Source organism: Halichoeres trimaculatus, unplaced genomic scaffold, assembly GCF_033239565.1.
Source record: "Halichoeres trimaculatus isolate MK-OKI-2021-1 unplaced genomic scaffold, fHalTri1.1 fHalTri1_scaffold_4, whole genome shotgun sequence".
Classification (NCBI taxonomy): domain Eukaryota; kingdom Metazoa; phylum Chordata; class Actinopteri; order Labriformes; family Labridae; genus Halichoeres; species Halichoeres trimaculatus.
The window spans coordinates 35,640,762-35,659,049 of record NW_027437182.1 but is presented as its reverse complement, the minus strand read 5'-3'; the positions used below and the strand labels follow the sequence as shown (position 1 = coordinate 35,659,049).

General features: G+C 41.8%; 1 protein-coding gene across 1 annotated transcript in view; it reads right to left on the bottom strand.

Annotated features, from left to right (window-relative positions):
• The window catches only part of naaladl2 (N-acetylated alpha-linked acidic dipeptidase like 2), an 894,403-nt gene that overhangs the window by 670,675 nt on the left and 205,440 nt on the right, over positions 1-18,288 (bottom strand). The window contains exon 4 of the mRNA XM_074668343.1: positions 9,466-9,505. The gene's annotated coding sequence lies outside the window, so the exon portion shown is untranslated. The remainder of the gene's footprint in view (positions 1-9,465; positions 9,506-18,288) is intronic.

Genomic DNA, 18,288 nt, shown 5'->3' with positions numbered 1-18,288 from the left:
AAGTGCAAATACCATGCTGATCAACAATAAAATAGAATGAGAAACACATTGATTAAAAAGCTTGATGCATAGTTTCCCACTATGTGACTCAGTCTTATCTCTCTCATAACATATATAAATAATTTACATGTTTAGTACGCTAAGTTACTACCTCACATATATCATACATTCAGTTACTGTCATATGCTGTGTTCCAAATGGCATACTAACGTACAACTCATACTAAGTGTGACGTCAAAAATAGTATGTAGTGCGTTCACATTAAATAGTATGAAAAGATTGTGTGCGCGAGAAATACCCAGATGTATATATCAGTAAAAAATGTAAGTATGGGAGGTGGGCATACTAGTCGCACTGACATGCCCCATAATGCATTGCGAGCCCAGTATTTATAAACATAATAGTGAATGAGATGACAAGATGAGAAGCGACTAAAATGGACTTAGCTCGACAGGGAAACCTAAACGTAAGTACAAAGAAATAAAGTGCCTGAGGCGACGGATGCATCGTCTTCGTTGTCATCGTGTCAGCGAGCAGTAAACATTTTTTACATTTGTTGAAGAGAGATGAATTCGTCTTGAGACCGGTGTTAGCTTAAAAATCATCCACTAGTGAACTTCCAGTTTTCAAAATAAAAGCACCATTTATTATCTCCTTTAAGTTCTTTAACGCTTTTGTAAATTGGGCTCTTGTTTTGGAGCGGACCGGAAGTTTCTTCGATAGCATATTGGCGCTCTTAACAGAATGTCCAAAATGTCGAAATTAAATTTGTATCCGTGTGTTTTATGGCCCAAATGACCACATTTTGGTATTCTATGTGATGACTTTTTCGCCTAAAATGTTCTTAAAACTTTCAAATATGGCGAATCAACAGAGATATTTGACAGCCTGGTGTGCTTCCATAGACTTATGTGTGCTTCCAATTTTTGTCGTCGGAGGTTTTGAAATGCATCATAGGAAACAGAGTAGTATACTACAGTGTAAACGGTTGGCACTCTAATCATACTTTTAGTATGTAGTATACAGTATATACACAACGACCATGTAGTATGTAGTACGTTAGTATGCCATTTCGGACATAGCCATACACAAAGCTGAGGACAGAAAAGTTAAACAAACTCTGGCTCTAGGGGCTGTAGGTTCCAATGTTCACATCTTTGGTTATCGAATAACCAACTCTTAAGTTTGCTTTTGAAGGAGATGTAAGAGCTGGACTCTCTGATGCTTTGTGGGATCTTATTCCACTCTTGGGCTGTCTTGTAGGAGAACACAGACTGTCCAAATGAACTCTTACGGAGAGGGATTTTACAGTCACCTCTCACTGCTGCTCTACTTACAGTGGTTGTTGTGGAATGAAAGTATATTAGGTTGCAGAGCGGCGGGGGTGCAGTGCGCTAATGAATCCGGATCATTAGACAACATTTTTTTTTTTTAAATAATGAGATTTTCCCAGCTTAACAGCCTATATTTTCGTAATATAGTGCAGTAATGGTATGCTCTAGGTTTTTTATCCAAGACTTTAAGAGCTTGTTTATATAGAGACATGACTGGTGCTGAGGTAGTGCTGTTAGCAGTGAACCAGGTGGGTAAGCAGTAGTTTATGTAGGATTATGGGTACAGTTTTTGCAGCTTTGGTGGTCATGTGGTTTCTAAGATGCCGGAAGTTTGCCTAAGCAAACCTTACATTTTTATAGATCTTGGAAACATGATTTTTAAATGTGAGATTACAGTCAATCACAATGCCTAAGTATTTGTATTCCTTTACTATTTGAATTCTCTGTCCAGCAATTAACACTTCGGGTTCTACATGTGTTTTTTTGTTTTGTCGAAGAACATTGCAACTGTTTTAGTGGTGTTAAGTTGTAAACAACAGTTGTTCAGTCACTTACTTACTGTGACCATGGTTTTTGTGAGTAGTGTAGCAGCTTCTGGTTTCTACCTTTAACAAAAATGACTGTGTCATCAGCGTACATGATAACTTCGCAGTCCTGGCACACAGACGGGAGATCACTGATGTAAAGGCCAAAGAGGATTGGACCCAGGACTGATCCTTGTGGAACACCTGACGTGAGGTTTTTATACCTGGACATTGAATTATGGATTTTAACAGACTGAGTTTGATTGGAAAGATATGATTTAAACCAAGTAGATGTGGTTATAGAAAAAATAAATTGACTTAGTTTAGCCAGTAAGACATGATGATTGACTGTGTCAAACATGTCTACTTAACATGCCCTGGCCTTTTGGACAAACTGTTTGCCTGATGAAGGTCTAGTTCTAAAACAAGATGCAGGTGTTTACCTTTAAACTGTTTCCTGGATACCTTGCCCTTTGACACATCTGTCATGAGAAACAGATGTGCAAAGTAACTTTTCCAGTAGCATCAGCACCAAAAGATGAACACTGGACAATTACTACTGGAGGATTTTTCTTGCTTGTACTGACCAAACAATGAGCAATGAGTAGACTTAGTCTATTTAAGTTAAGAAGACCCTGCATTACAATGTGCCATTAAGACTATCTTTGGGTTATTATGGTGCATCAGTTTAATGCTGCTCAGACTGGTGGCTTCTCAGTGACCACACACTCATCCATATATCATCTCATGTCCCGTAGTCAGGAAGTGAACACCTTCAGTGTTTCACACCAGGCAGCTGAGGCCTCACACAGGAGTGTAATGAAGAGAGCCGACGTCGAGAGCAGTTCACTCCAGTACACTTAGCTAATGGACAGCAGTGAGTGTGCGTATGTGTGTGTGTGTGTGTTTGTGTGTGTCCTACCAGCAAGTCCTTCATCTTGGCCATGGCTCTTATTGACTGTACTGGAGGCCATAAATCATTGTGTGTATGTGTGTGTGTGTGTGTGTGTGTGTGTGTGTGTGTGTGTGTGTGTGTGAGTGTGAGAGTGTGTGTCTGTATACGGCCCAGTGCTTTACTGGATGTGAGCAGCAGCACACAGCAATCTCTGGTCCGGAGGTGACAGAGTGGAGAGTGTGTGCATGTGTATGTGTGTGTGCATGTGTGTGTGTGTGTAAAAGAGGAAGGGAGAGAAGGAGCGAGAGCTAACCGTAAGCGTGACAGAACAACAGTAGCCAAAGTAGTAGATGGGCTATTGGACAAGATGTACCTGACTGTCTGTCTGCTTCACACCTTCTTTGCACAGAGACGTAAATGCTTTACACATCAGTGCACACCTCAGTCACAGAGACAAGAGGCACACATACACATACACACACACACAAACAAACAAACACACAAAACCTTGAGCATACATCAAGACAACAGTGGCTGATTTTCTTCCCTGTGCACGACTTTCTTGAACTTTATTTGGTAAAATTTTGGTCTTTCCCTCTTTTGAAACCGTCCCTCCAACAGAGTGATGGAGGGTCAAGTGCAGATGGTGGGTGAATGTTTCTGACGTTAACGGCCCTCCATTAACATTTCCCAGAGTGCTACTGGAGTGAGTAATCAAATGGCGCAGTCAAGCAGATGCACTGCGGTCAGCCATCATATGTGCACACACACACACACACACAAACATTGACACAGACACACAGACAAAGATCATTTTCACAGACAAAGCCATCAACAACGCTACAGGGAAACAGCAGTGTTGACATTTCAGACTCCTAAATTGTTGGGTGCCATTACAGGGGAGCACACAGATCTGGAAATAACAGTATTATCAGCGACTCTTGCTGAGGTGAGGGAGATGTCACAGTTAAAATGTCCCCGTCCTGTTGAATTCATCCCACTGGATTTATCAAAAGAAGCAACTTTCAAACTCCAATGGACTGAATGTTTCTTTTTCTTCACAAACAGTCAAGTCGTTGAGTCAGTTTGGATCAATTTTCCTTAACAACGTGTGTCACTGAATTCTGCCAAAGGAATATGTTGATCAGACACATGTACATTTTACCTCTACATTTGTGTTTTTGTATTAACTTTTTGTTGTACTATATTTTTCATTTCATCAGTTGTTGAATAAAACAATCATCCAGCGACTGGGGAAACTAACATAGAGGAGAAAGAACATGGCTAAAATCACAACAAATCCTTTCATCAAACATCTTTCCAACATCCGTAGGGTCAAATGTGAGCTACAGACTGAATTTGATCAAAACAACCTGTCCTCCAACCTGGACTCTTCATAGTGAGCTCTTGATATTGGGACTAATAGAGAGGAAACTCAAATATTCAAGAGCTTTAGTTGAAACATATTTTCTCACATTAACGCTGTAGTGCTGAATAAACTTCAACTATCAGCACACAAAGATACAAACAAAGATAAAGTTGTTGGCAGATCTGGGGGGTATTCCACGAAGCTGGCTTAGCTCAAAGCCTGGCTTATTTGGGTTAGCCGCGCTAACTTTAGCGAGAGTTGGGTTCCACAAACGAGGCTTAGGGCTAGCGTGGCTTGGTAACCATGGTAAATTAGCCAGTGCGACTAGCCTGGTCCCGGTCAGGCTAAACGTCAGGCTTACCTTAGCTGCGTCTCAGAGAAGGTCTGACCGGCTTCTAAAAGACGCCTTGTGAACTGCAGGTGTCACATTACATTAATCTATACCTGTAATGGATGATGTTTTTGTTCAGAACCATAAACTGAGACCTTTTGGTAACTTTTCTGACACCTGCTTAAAACCCAAAAAGTCAGGAGGATCGTGCGGCTCCGCTTTCACGGTCCGTATTCATACTGAAAATCAAGATCAAGCGAGCTTTTGTCCTCCAGCTCCACGGGAGGTTTCCGTCCTCCCTGAGCTCGCTTTAGGACACCTGCGTGATCCTTTGACAGGTGAACCGCCCCAGTTATACTAGACTGGAATAACCGTGAGTCAAGACATGTCAGATACTAGACTGTCTGTTCACGTTGGAAGAAAGTTGGTGGCTGAGAGGTTAGAGAGTAGGGCACAGACGCACGGTGATCTATATTTTATTTGCGGCGTGAGTTCGATCCCACTTGTGGTAACTATTTGAAAATAATTGATTTTCTTTCTTCTGTCTCCCTCAAAGTACAGTCAACATATAACAGAATAAAGGCAGAAATTGTCTTATGATATAAAAGGTGACAACAGCCACAATTTTCCATAGAAATACCTTCCTTTACCGGCGGTCCGTTCTGATCATGATGATAATGTAAAGGTGATTCCACATGGTGAGATAACTTTGTGTCTTCCTCCTTATTTAAATATAGAGCACTGTATCACTGACACATCTCATCTGACAGCTGAATCATCTCTAATAAAAAAAAAAAGACATCTCATCTACATGTCTTTTTCTGCTGTTTTAGTCAGTGTTTGATGAAACATCACCCCATGAAGTATATAGGTCTATATATATGAACAGCTTTAATTTAATCAAGACCAATCTCCTCTGGGCCACAGCAGTGTGAGCAGCTTCAGAGTGAGAAGAAAAAGGTCATCAAACTCAGCAGAAACAGTCAGTGTTGATTTGACACATAAGCATGATATTCTTGACCCAGCAGCGTATCTTGCTTTATTAATTGCCATCGTGTTACCCTTTTATGTGATTTTCACCTTGAAGTCATCATACGACTCCATGAGGAGTGTTTTCTCCGCTGAGGGAAACGTCTCCGCTCTCGGTTTTGACATGATTTGGTCATTTCGACAATCGACACGTCGGGGCTTTTTATCTACCGCGGACGCGCGCTTAGCCGCAGCTTGGATCAGCCTGGCTTGAATAAGCGTCTCTGAAAATCAGCTGAGCCTCGTTAGTGGAACGACTTGCAGCTAAGATTGAAGTGGCAGCTTATTCAAGCCACGCTTACCGGCGATAGCCCAGCCTTCTTTAGCCAGCTTCGTGGAATACCCCCCTGGACTGAAGGCTCTCCTTCCCATCTGAGATTGCCAAAACAAATCTGAGACCTGACCTTGTGCTCTGGTGCTCCTCGCTGTGCACAGAGTACATCGTGAAGCTTACTGTTCCCTGGGAGGATGCTGTGGACGAGGCCTTTGAACGCAAGAACCTTAAAGTGATGCTCCGGGATGGAACAAGTTGGGTCCTATCACAAGGTTTAGGGCAGAAATACCCCTACAGCAGTGTTTTTGTGCAGCAGAAGCCCAGAGCGCTCGCACCAAACACCCCCTCCCTGCTCCTCTGCCTGTTTCCTCTGCACTCAGACGGGGCCATATTTTACTTGACCAAAAACACAAATAAACGGACTCCCACCAGAAAAAAAATCTGATATTAGTCTGCATTCACGCTTTATTTAGAGAATTTTCAGTGCGCTACTTTCACACAAAAACACCGCTAAATAAGGCTCTAGTTCTCATCATGTCTCTTCGTCCTGGCAGACTACCTGCGTTTGTTTATATCTGGCACGCCATGCGCGCTGACTGATACACTAAGCAGCGAACCCCTCGTAGCCAGCTGTGGCTCTGCAGCGGAGGTAGCGCCGTTTTATGACACAATAAGAGCTAGAGCCTTATTAACAGTGTTTTTGTGTGAAAGAAACACGCTGAAAATTCTCTAAATAAAGCGTGAATGCAGACCCATATCAGATTTTTTCGGTGGGAGTCCATTTATTTGTGTTTTGGTCAAGTAAAATATGGCTCCATCTGAGTGCAGAGGAGGAGCAGGGAGGGGGTGTTTGGTGCGAGCGCCCTGGGCTTCTGCTGCACAAAATCCCTGCTGTAGGGGTAATTTCTGCCCTGATAGGACCCAACTTGTTCCATCCCGGAGTATCACTTAAAGTACACAGAGCTGGCAGGTGACGCTGAGCAATGTGGTTGGAAAGCCAAGGTGCGTCTAGTGGAGGTTGGCTGTAGAGGCTTTGTGGGCAAGTCAACCACCAGACTGCTTAAGGAACTGGGAATTCAAAGCCAAGCCCAATGTCAAACCATCAAATCCTTCTCAGGTGCTGCAGACGAAGCAAGTAGGTGGCTTTGGGTGAAGAGGCGAGACGCATCCTGGGCCCCAAAATAACACCAGAGGCCATCTTAGTTCTGTGCTGGCAGACATTAGTCCAGAGCCGAAAGCAGAGGGAGGCACACCTGGGATGCTAGGTGTCGCCGATGAACCCGCTGAAGGTGTCGTGGACCATATCATCGAAACACCGATGAAGGCGGGTGTCCACCTGATGACCCCAATGAAGCTTTTAACCCCACTTCCACCCCACCCACTTTCGAGCACCACAGATACAGAACTTTGCTTGCAACAACTTAGTTCCCCGCTATGTGTGAGTTACTTGTGATTACGCGAGGGATTTTTCCACCCAGTCCTAGAACATAACCTAACTTGGTACTCTTCAGTTAAAGTGTGGAAACCTAGTCTGTTTTCTGAAAGAACTTGAAACCAACAAGAACAATGATGAATAAAAACCCAATCTGCCTCAGGCTGAAAACATCAGACACCAATAACACATCAAGCCAAAAGAGCCAGTCTGGGTCTGGACACCTCATTTCTCTATCAGCTGTCACTGTATGAGGTGAAGTTATTCATTAATCTTATTTATTTATTTATTTTTAAGTTTTTTCCATTTCAAAGAAATAGCTGCAAAGAGGTTCAAGGCCGGCCTCAGTGCCTCTTCCTACTTTGAATTAAGCTAGGTTGAGTTCACTATTTCCAATATGGTCCCCGCCACTGATGGGCAGGGACTGTTGAGTGATTCCACATATCATGGAGAGCAATATCTTGTGCCATATTCATGCTCACTTCCTGTAATTGTAATTCTGGTAAAATTTAAATGATAATTTTTATTTTATTCAGTATAACTTCCCCCCTTTTTGTCAATAGCCTGCCTGTGTTTCACCAGTCCTCTGCCAGATTGTCATTGTCACCCTCATGTGTTCATGCTCTCCAGCCTTGGTAACCTGTGTTTGCTTGCCTGGTTTGTTACTACTTGGAGTGGATTGCAGATTTTTGGGATTTGATTTTTGGATTAGCTTGCCTTCTTGGATTGACCTTTCATGTATGACCACCTGAACTGTAAAGTAAAGAACTTTGCCTGCAATCTTTCTCTCTGTGTCCTGGATTCCCCCATGCACATGAGTCCCTGTTTTTGTCTCAAAATTGTCCCACAGAGACTTGGTCTTAACATTATACAGCAGGGGGATATGCACCTCCTGGCCAAAAAGAGTCGCCACCAAAAAAAAAAAAAAAGTCATACACTCTAATATTTCGTTGGACCGCCTTCAGCTTTGATTACAGCACGCATTGACTGTGACATTTTTTGATAGGCTTTTGCAAAGTCAGAAGAGTGATGGGCCATCAAGGTAAGAAGAGAGGCAGATGAAGTGATCACCCATCATACCTAGTGCCTACTGCCCAAGCCTGTGGGGGCAGTGCTATGATCTGGGATTGCTGCAGTTGGTCAGGTCTAGGTTCAGCAACAGTCTGTGCTCAAAGAATGAGGTCAGCTGACAACCTGAACATACTGAATGACCAGGTTAGTCCATCAATGGATATTTTCTTCCCTGATGGCACGGCCATATTCCAAGAGGACAATGCCAGGATTCATCAGGCTACTGTTTATTAATTTCTGACCTCTCAGAGATTTCTGTGCGCTGGCACAAATTTAAGGGGGAAAAAACAAAAACAAAAACATGACTTCAGTTTTGAACTCTTCAATCCTGTAGTTTTAAGTTTCGTAGGTAACTAACTCTGAAAGAGGAAGGGTTTAAACTAAATCACTTCATGATGCCGATTTTCTCATTTTCATGACTAGTAGTCAAATAAATTTGTTAAGCACTATATATACACATATATCTGACAATATGTAACATTTCAGTTAACAGAAACTTTTATAGTAGATAGGTGAGATGTTAACTCTTTAAGTATAAGAAGGCTTGAATTTAGAATGAGAGTAAACAAATAAGATTAATTTTGAAGATGATCCAGTAGAAACTGTGGGTTTAGTTCATTCAAATACATTCCCTTTAGATATTTAAAATCCAATATTTTACTCAGATTTTTCAAATTTTCATGTTTGAACTCTCTATGGTCATAAGAGACTTTTGTTTAGGTCTGGCATGAAAGTTATAGGCAACAAAATTCAGGCCTGTAGCTCAAAGTATCTGGAGGGGCTGTGTTTTAAATTATAGAGTTATGGTGCACATATCGACATGAAAACACTGGAATCACACATTTTTCTATGTGACTGAGTTTTGTGGCGTGTCTGGTTACGACTAAGTTTGTAGAAGGCACTGAATTTGGAGTTAAAGTGGCAGAAGCAAGTGGTTTTGTGCTCCCAGAGGGAAGAATGAACATGAATGAGTCGGTCCACTTTTCCTCTCAGCGCCATGTGTGAATGCTTTTCTCTCCCTAAATCCGGCTCACTTGTCTCTTCGTCCTCTCTTTCTGTATCGCTTTCTTTATTCTATCCAGCTCAGGAACTGCACACAGCAACCTCACAACCTGCCTTTTTGTTGGTTCTCCACAGGGTTCTTTCAGGCTTTCAAGAGTGGAGCAAAACACAGCTGTACGTATGATAATGCATCATGCTACTCACGGTTAATGTGGTGGAGAGGATCTGTGGCGAGTCAAAAGACCTGGGAAAAAAAAGAAACAAAGGGAAGAGCAGAATGAATTGGTGGAGTAGCTGCATTATTCAGAACAGTGAAATTTCTTTTTGTCCAAGCTCATGAAGCTGCTTCTCGAGGAGCCTGGAAAGAGTCGCAGAGTGAGAAAAAGTGCCAGAAAGAGGGTGAGATGAATAGTCAGCGGCATATTTTACAAACTCTTTCCTCAGCTCTCTCCCCCTCTCCTCCCTCGAGACGGAAGCGTTGGTATCATCTCTCACAATACTTCACTTACTGCTCTTCCTCCAGAAATAGCACAGATAAAGGCTGAGAGAGTATGCCAGAGAATCCTCAACATCCTGCGGATGGACAAAGTGGGAAGATGTGCTTTTTCTATCAGTGTGTGTGTGTGTGGAGGCAAAGTGTGTGAGAGAAGAGATGGAAGATGGAGAGGCATGACAGGGGAGGGATAATGAAAAGGAAGAGAAGGGAGCTGAGGGCTGACTGTGAAGTTATTTCAAACACGACGAGCTTGTTTCTCACAAACCAGGTTTGGCTTTCTTCACTTTACTCAGAGCCACATTTTATTTGGATGTTTTACAGATTATTGTGTTACTCGTTGCATTCTTTGTGTTACAGTAAGCTGAACTTTTCCCTTCAACAAAATAGATTTTCTCTGAAATTATCTGAGGCTTTTGAATCCAAGGCAGAAAAGCCTTGACATGAACCATGTTCTCAATGATGTGTAGCTTTACATTTTCTATTAAAGAAAACCAAAGTGTATCTTGTAAAGGTCTCACTACCAGTAACGTGCGGTGAGGTCCGTGACGAGGGAGGCAGGCAGTCAGCTAAAGTTGAAATTTCTATGTGTGTTATATATACGGTGCACTGCTCACATCTGCTAATACAAACTGATACTGGCCAGCCCTGCCCCTTTAAAGCGGTGACAGTCTGTGCTGTGTGTGTGTGTGTGTGTGTGTGTGTGTGTGTGTGTGTGTGTGTGTGTGTGTGTGTGTGTGTGTGTGTGTGCGCATGCACGTGTGACATAGCAGAAGGAGAGACAGTCTGAGTTCATGCATGGTGTGTGTGGAGCGGGAATACATTATTTTGGTCTTTGTTTCTTCGATAAATGTGCGGTTGTGCACAAGGTGCACCTTTTTCTCCTCCTCTTTAGTCTTTTCCCTCACTTTGACTCCTAGACACCGGTTACCAGCAACGAGCCAAGTAAATAAATGTTAATCAGCTTTCCCATCTACGGTTCAGAGACGGACTGAAGTCCGGAGTTAACAAGACGAAATGCCAAGTAAAACCTGAAACATACGTTCACCTGCATTTCTACAGGATTTACATCAAAATAGAAAGAGCAAAATACGAACAAAAATAACCCGTATCTCAACAACACAAGAACACAGGCCAGACACCTTCGGTATGCTCTCGGTACGTGAGACCTCAAAGAGGGTGGGGCATTACAACCTGCGGAGGCAGAGAAGCGCTGTGCCTCATTGATGCCCACGTTAATCAGCGTGAGACCTTAGTACGCATGCGCGAACCTGCAAAACGTTGTGATTTCAAGTAAACGGTCTCTCTCTCAGAGTCTCTGCCTCTGACGCACATTACAAACATGAAGCCAGCGCGAAACACTGTCCGTCCCCTCAGTTAGCCTCCCTCTTATTGACAAATAAGCAATTTCTTTTTTTTATTTTTTAATTATGACAAATTGTAGCTTTACGAACAACTGAAAAAAAAAATTTTTTTATAAAAAAAAATATTTTTTTTTTCTTGTTAGTCTAGGGGAGGCACTGCCTCCCCTGCCTCCCCTGACCGCACACCACTGCTCACTACACTGCATTTGGTTTGTGCAAAGGCTGCTTGGCTGAAGCTGAAACTCTGCACATTCTGCAGAAACTCAACAACTCTACAGCAAATTTAAACTAAGAAATGGAGCAGAAAAGACAAATAAGTAAGTAAGGAAATGAAGAAATGAATGGGGCATAAAATTGTTCAGAATACAGAATAAGAAATGTTTGGGTCTAAAAATGTTGTTTGCAGATTAAAATAGCCTGAATATGAAAACAACCCTGATCAAATCCAGATCCTGGTCCTGCCATAAAAACATCCTGACATCAATAAGAGAAATTATTAAGGCATAGAGCATTCATTTGTTTCTTTCGCAGTTGAGTAATTTGTCAGTCAGAGCTGCTGACCACAGTAGAACCAGGGGGAAAGTTGTTGCATTTAGAAAACACAAATAATGCTTAAAGGGCAACTCCGTTTTTTTTACACCTGGACCTTATTTATAGGTGTGTGCATGCTCATATACTCACTCAGACAAACATTGTGCAGCTCGGAGTCCTTCAGAAGTCATTTAGATCCAACCCATTTTAGCTGCACTTAGCGGGGGCCACGGCAAGGAAGCTTCAGCGCGGGACATAATCTCTGCAAAATCGCTCATTTCAGCTATATTTTTTCATCCATCTCCAGTGTTATCATAAAGTCAGCTCGTCTACCATCTTCAGACTACGACTTTGAGTTTGACTGTTGTCCTTACCGGTTTGAGCCTGAGTACACGGACGAGGAGCTCCATGAAAGACGGATGCAGAGGGAGAGAGACGAAGAGCTGGCTCAAGAACAACAAACAGGAGCACGTCCACGGCTTAATGCGAACTAGTGGTGCACTTGTGGACAGTGTTCGCCTATGGCAACAGAAGAGGAGTGTGTTTATGATAACACTGGCGATTGATGAGAAAATATAGCTGAAATGAGCGATTTTGCAGAGATTATGTCCCGGGCTGAAGCTCCCTTGCCGTGGCCCCCGCTAAGTGTGGCTAAAATGGGTTGGATCTAAATAACTTCTGAAGGACTCCGAGCTGCACTATGTTTGTGTCTGTATGTCTGAGTGAGTATATGAGCATGCACACACCTATAAATAAGGTCAAGGTGTCAAAAAACCGGAGTTGCCCTTTAAGGAGCTGAACCTCCTGTTTTAGCAATGTCAGTTTTTTTTTTTTAACTTCTCAAGGTAAGGAGAAACATCCCATGATGACAATATTTTTTTTTATTCTGATTTATTTTGGCAAACGTATTAAATATATATATATATATATATATATATATATATATATATATATATATATATATATATATATATATATATATATATTTTTTTTTTTTTTTCTTTTTTTTATTTATTTTTTTTTTTTTTCTTTTTTTTTTTTTAAAGACATCACATATGTATAAGTATTCAAAGCCGTTGCACAATACTCGATTGTTACAGTCTCAGGTCTGTTTGAATGATGCCATTTTCAGCACATCTCAAGCTCCAAGTTGGATGGGGAGCATTGGTGCACAGCTATTTTTAGATCTCTCCAGAGATGTTTGATCAGATTCAGGTCTGGGTTCTGGCTGGACCGCTCGAGGACCTTAACAGAGTCATCCTGAAGTCTCTTTGATATCTTGGCTGTAGTCTTATGGTCGTTGTTCTGCTGAAAGATAAACCCTCACCCCAGTCTGGGTTCTAAAGTGCTCTGGAGCAGGTTTTTATCTAGAATGTGTCTGTTCGCTGCTGCATTCCTCTTCCCCTCAATCCTGACTGGTGTCCCAGTTCCTGCTGCTGAAAAACATCCCCACAGCATGATGCCGACACCACCATGCTTCACTGTAGGGATGGTATGGTCCAGGTGATGAGTGGTGCCTGGTTTCCTCCAAACATGACACCAAAGAGTTCAATCTCTGTCTCATCAGAGCAGAGGATTTTCTTTCTCATGGTCTAAGAGTCCTTCAGGGGCCTTTTGGTGAACTCCATGTGGGTTGCCATGTTCCTTTTACTAAGAAGTGGCTCCAGTGTGACCACTCCACCATAGACCCAAGTGGTGGAAGGAGGAAGGGCTCCTTCCTGCATTTCTTAGGATGTCGACATTAGTTTTCCACATCACCCCATATTTCCACCTCACAGTGGGACTACAAAAACATGTTAAAGGATCACTGAATAAAAAGAGGTTAATCCCAAAAGGTTCATGTCCAACTGTGTTAACTTCATGCAAGTCCATCCATTAGTTGAGGAGCTGAAGTAGGAGATGTGGGCAGGAGACATTACAACAGTTTCTGGAGCTGCAGCCATGGCTACAGAAAGATGTGAAAAGGTTCAAGTTTCCCTTTTTTTTTACATACCCAACATTGTTAATGATCACTTTTCATTTCTTGGTTTTCTTTGAACCCCTTCCAGAGCCTTAACTCACTTCCAAATATAGCAGTTATTAGTTTGGAGTGAGGTAAAAAAAAATGGATGTGAATTAATCATGAATGCGTGGGCTTCTTTGAAATGAACAAGAGGTCATGCTGCTCCGTTACAGAGGTAGCGCTCGGATGCATCAGGGATTACGAGGGTTAAAAAAAAAGCAGCGGAGCGGAGGCCTTGTTATTTATTGATTGCTCGAGTGCAGCAAACGCCTGTAGTACTTTAGAAATAAGGAACTCTCTGAAAAGAGAAGCATGCAAAGAGAGGGTGTAGATACTGAAAATAACACCAGGCTGAAAGATAAAGACTGAGGTCACAGAGGGAACGGAATAATTTTTTAATCTTTTGTTGTTTCCACAGAGAATCTGGCATTGTCCACCAGCTTTTTAACAAAATTAGTTTGTTGAAGTTTATGCCATCGCTTGTGATAGATTCAGGTTTATACTCCTCTGTTTTTTCCTGTGGGGGGTTTGTAAATTCAAGAAACGACAAAAGCCATCTGCAGAGTAACCGTATTGTAATTATGCAGAGGGTGCGTAAATGAAAAAGAGAAGAGTGGGCATGTGGGTGAGGCAGAGGGTTGGGGGGAGGTATAAAAGAACAAAAGGGGCCTGCTTTCAAGTTGAAGATGAGAAGATGGGCCAAATGAAATGGTCTCCACCGCGGCCTAACCTGTGGCTGTCTTTCATCTATAATTTCCTCCTCTTTTCTTTTCTTCTCTCTCTTCTCTCCCTGTAGTGACAGGCTCCATTATTAATTTTTTACTCTTAAGCCCTGAAATGGCTGCCTCTCTCAAAGCTGCCACATTTTACCTTTTAATGCGTCTGACAGCACACTGAAGGTTTGTAATTGATATTTCTCTCTGCAGTCAAGCGTCTGTCGAGGCGGTGGTTAACAGTTCAGTCTGAGTGGGCTGGGACTTGTACAGGTTTTAAACCTCTTCATATCTAAAATGAAATCTCAGGTACCATAAAAAAATGGAAAAATGAAAAAAAAAATTTCATCTTGAGTGAAGTAGAAATTATGACATTAGGGTTTTTAAATAAAATGGTCGACTCCAGCGCTAAAGTGTTCAGATGTGATCAAATTATGTCTTGGATTTGTCACTCAGAAGAATAAAACTGAAGTTACTGATGTGAAATCGTTTAAGTTAAACTGTGAATGGTAATGATAATGGTAACCGTGTCAAATATGTTACATTTGCTTATTAATCATTACTTTTGAATTCTCTCCAAAGGGCTTATTGGGCAATTGTTTCCTAAGCACAGCACGGTTTGAATGGCCAGTGTGACCGTGCCCTAAATCATCAGAGCAGCAACAATAAAGAGAGTTTGTAATGACTATGTTGGCCCCTCTACCTCTTGCCTCTTACAACAATACAACAATTGAAGAGGTGTTTCAAAATGTAGAGGACATATCTATCTAGTAGTGAGGAACAAAGGAAAAAAAAAAAAAAAAACATGTGGTAGCAAGCAAGTAAGCAAGTGGTAAGTAGCCCAGTTAATAGCCTACAGAAGCTAATCTAGTTTGGAACAGCTCAGTCCGTCCTGAAGTTTGCCTAAGCTTCATTCAAAATGATACTGACACTGCTAAGGAGAAAGCACATCCATTGTGACACTAACTCCAACAATTCACCAATTTGATGGAAAACTCGTTCTTCAATCTGCTTCAGTTTCCTGTTCCTAAAAACGCTCACACTTCATCGTTTGGGTTTACGTGGCGGTAAACAAACAGATTTAGTCAAACCTAGTCTTTCAAAACTCTTTCAAAGGACTTTGGTAATGCTAACAATAAGGCCATGTCCACTTTCACCTATTGGAACAAATGCATGATTAACGCTGGCTGTCATTTAATGTAGCTTTGTGTTTCATATGTGAGAAAGTGGCGACCTACTGGTACATATACCACTGCCAGTGAAAAGCACAGTCCTTCCCTCCGGTCACCCTGTCATAACCCTGGCTATAACAACAAGTAAACTGTCAGTAATCAAGACAGAAGCGTAGCAGCCTAAATGAGTGCAGGTCTGGGAAGGGGCGGGTTGTCTTTCCGTACATGATCTCACATACTGACAGCTGGAATCAGTCCGTTGTCCCACCTGATATGGCCGCCACACTTGCTGCTGACAACAATTTTTGCATAAGCCAGACTTCTAGTGTAGGAATACCAAATGTAATGGGACTCATGCATCACTACAGCACTTTTTGCACGATAACATGGCTTATAACTCACACTCACACACACACACACACACACACACACACACACACACAAAAGTTGCAGAAATATTGTTGTATATTCTTAAGTGTGTCAGACACGATGTGAGCTGTGATACAAGCTTTCACCTTTTCAACTCTTGACCTCTGTTCACATGACATCACTGATCTGTACAGACAGCAGCAGTGTGCAGCACTGATGCTTACTCATGCATTAAGATGTATTACATAAAAACACAAATAGCCAACAGCTATAACCATATTATGGACCAAACATCTTTAAAGACCATGTCTTAGACTGGCTCAAGCCAGACTCGTCACCTGCTGGGATTGTAATTCAGGAATGAAGAATTCAGCTTGAACAAGGGGTCTGTTGATGATATACAGTGTCTGCACAGCAACCTAGAGCGCAACGCTTGAATGTCAATGAGTAATAACAGAGCGACAACCTCAAGCAGTGAGAAATAAAGCCTGCCATTTCAGGGCTTAAAACTGCAGCTCACTGAACGTCCACTTGAGGCTGGTTGCAGAAACATCTGGAGACATTACCGATAAAATAAACGTCTACATTTTACATTATCCTAGTACAAAATAAAAACCCCAACAGCATGCACTACATGGGATCAAATTCCCGTAAAACACAGCATGCAATTTGTGTGAAACTTTGAGCAACTTTTGTTCAACCTCTGAGCAACTTTTGGCGATTTGCGTTCCACTTCTAGCAACTTGTTTGCAACTTTTACTCAATTTATGTGCAACTTGCATGTAATTTTTTTTGCATCTTTATGACAGTTTTGTTTAAACTGTGTGTGACTTCAGGCAACTCCCTTTCAACTTCAGGCAACATGCTTTCAACTTCCCGAAACTTGTGTGCAACTTCTGCCAATTTGTGTGCAACTTCTGGCAACTTACGTGCAACTTGGATGTCATTTGTGTGCAACTTAATGTAACTTTTGTTCAACTTGTATGTAACTTAAGGCATCTTGTGGGCAGGCAACTTTTCACTTTTTTTTTTGCAACTTCTGGCAACTTGCATTCAACTCCTGACAACTTATTTGCAACTTCTGTACAACTTCAGGTAACTTGCCTAAAATTTTTTATCAACCTCAGGCAACTCGCATGAAATTTGTCTGCTACTTCAGACAACCCTTGTTTAAACAGTGTTCAACTTAATGCAACTTGAATTTCTTCCTAGCAACTTTTGGCAACTTGTGTGCAACTTCTGCATATTTGCATTCAACCTGTGTGCATTCTTAGCAATGTGTTTTCAACTTCTGGAAACTTGTGTGCAACTTCTGCATATTTGTGTGCAAATTCTGGTAAATGGTGTGCAACTTTTGTTCAATTTATGTGCAATTTGCATGTAATTTTTGTACAACTTCAGGCAACTCCCATTGAACTTCTGGCAACTTGCTTTCAACTCCTGGAAACTTGTGTGCTACTTCTACTTCTGCCAATTTGTGTGCAACTTCTGGCAACTTATGTGCAACTTGGATGTAATTTGTGTGCAACTTAAGGCAACTTTTGTTCATTGTGTGCAACTTCAGGCATCTTGTGGGCAACTTATGCCAACTTCTGGCAACTTGCATTCAACTTTTGGCAACTTTTGGGCAACTTCTGACAACTTTTGCGCAACCTTTGACAACTTATTTGCAACTTGTGTGCAACCCCAGGCAACTTGCATTAAATTTGTGCGCTACCTTCATGAAATTTGTGTGCAACTTCAGGCAACTTTTGTTCAAACTGTTCAACTTCAGACAACTTACATTCACTCTCTTGCAACTTGTGTGCAACTTCTTGCAATGTACAATCAACCTGTGTGCAACTTCTGGCAACTTGCGTTCAACTTTTGGCAATTTGCTTTTAACTTCTGGCAACTTGTGTGCAACTTCAGGCATCTTGTGGGCAACTTATGCCAACTTCTGGCAACTTGCATTCAACTTTTGGCAACTTTTGGGCAACTTCTGACAACTTTTGCGCAACTTTTGACAACTTTTTTGCAACTTTTGTGCAACCCCAGGCAACTTGCATTAAATTTGTGCACTACCTTCATGAAATTTGTGTGCAACTTCCGGCAACTTTTGTTCAAACTGTTCAGCTTCAGACAACTTACATTCACTCTCTAGCAACTTGTGTGCAACTTCTTGCAATGTACAATCAACCTGTGTGCAATTTCTGGCAACTTGCATTCAACTTTTGGCAACTTGCTTTCAACTCCTGGAAACTTGTGTGCTACTTCTACTTCTGCCAATTTGTATGCAACTTCTGGCAACTTATGTGCAACTTGGATGTAATTTGTGTGCAACTTAAGGCAACTTTTGTTCATTGTGTGCAACTTCGTGCATCTTGTGGGCAACTTATGCCAA